Source organism: Sinocyclocheilus rhinocerous, unplaced genomic scaffold, assembly GCF_001515625.1.
Source record: "Sinocyclocheilus rhinocerous isolate Xijiao unplaced genomic scaffold, SAMN03320098_v1.1 scaffold1281, whole genome shotgun sequence".
NCBI classification, from domain to species: Eukaryota; Metazoa; Chordata; class Actinopteri; order Cypriniformes; family Cyprinidae; genus Sinocyclocheilus; species Sinocyclocheilus rhinocerous.
In genome coordinates, this window is record NW_015637000.1 from 772636 (window position 1) to 774222 (window position 1587).

Genomic DNA, 1587 nt, shown 5'->3' on the forward strand with positions numbered 1-1587 from the left:
GCATCAACACTGTATCTGTCACGCGACTCTGTTGTCCTTTCGGGCTTGAACTGATGGTAAAACTAACGACATTTTTAACTGTCTTGATATTTACTTTGAAAGCTGAAGCTGCGATTATGGTAAGGGGCGTTACATTTCCGACGAGTGTTTGCGGTGTTCGGCCAATCACAATGCGCTGGGTCAGCTGGCCAATCAGAGCAGGCTGCGCTTGTCAAAGGAGGGGGCTTTGTTGAAAACGACGTGTTTGAGAGAGGCGGGGCAAAGAGGACCTACAATAATGTACAGTATTTGAAAAATAATGTGTTTTTTGAACATTAAAGCATGTCAGCATATTCTGTTACACCAAATACACAAAATAATGATCTTTAAAATAGCATCATATGACCCCTTTAAGACTGGTTTTGTGGTCCAAGGTCACAAATAGGCTTGCATACACAAACACACACACACACACATATAATTATATAATTTTTATTTATGTGTGGGGAAAAAGGAACTAAAATGTTGAATGTTCATCAGATTGATGTTTATGTGCAGTTAAATACGGGTCGTACACTTTGTTTAAAGATTTGGTTGAGAGTATCTGTAACAGCAGGGTCATAATGGGCATGTTCATTCATGTGTACCAGCTGAACCGCATGACCATCTCTCAGTATTGCCCTGTGCATAGCAACTGCTGTCCATGGAGATGACTGGGAGAGACGCGTGCCGTGATCCTTCACCCGTACACGCTCTCCCTCCCCTTACAAGAACACAAGCTGCTTTTCAACTCCAAGTACACCTGAGATGGAGGCTTCCCAGAATGAACTCAACTTAAGACAACTTCTGTACACTTCAGCAGAGGACAGTCTTTTTTTCATTCAAGGCCACCCTTGTGAAAAAGAAGTACACTTAAGTATACTTTTAAAAAGAGTACTTATTAAGGAAATAATATACTTTAAAGGGTTAGTTCACCCAAAAATGAAAATTAGCCTATTATTTACTCACCCTCAAGCCATCCTAGGTGTATATGACTGTCTTCTTTCAGACGAATACAATCAGAGTTATATTTTATTGCCCTGGCATTTTTAAGCTTTATCATTGCAGTAGGCGGTGTTTCTGTTCAACAGTCCAAAACACGTTAAATAAAGTGTGCGCATCCATAATAAAACGTCCCTCACACGGCTCCGGGGGGTGAACAAAGGCCTCCTGTAGCGAATCCATGCGTTTTTGTAAGAAAAATATCCATATTCAAAACGTAATAATCACTTTAATGTAGCTTGCGGCAACAGTTATACACGGAAGCAGTTCCGGGCGGATGACGTATGGAGGTCAGCGTTGCGCATGCGCCGGTGAGTCTCGTGAAAACCAACGTTTGTTAACAGGAGCAAAGGAAGCAAAGTTTCCTTACTTTAGCAAAGGAAAACCAGTCTCCTCTTGGCGTATATCGAAATCCTCCGACATTCTTCTTTACAAATCCTCATTTTGTACTTCTAATTAGTGACCGTTGTTTTGTTTTGATCTCTCCACTGCGTTTCCGCATTCGTCACTTCTGAGCGGCGCATGCGCAAAGCCGACCTCATACGTCATTCCCCCGGAACTGCTTCC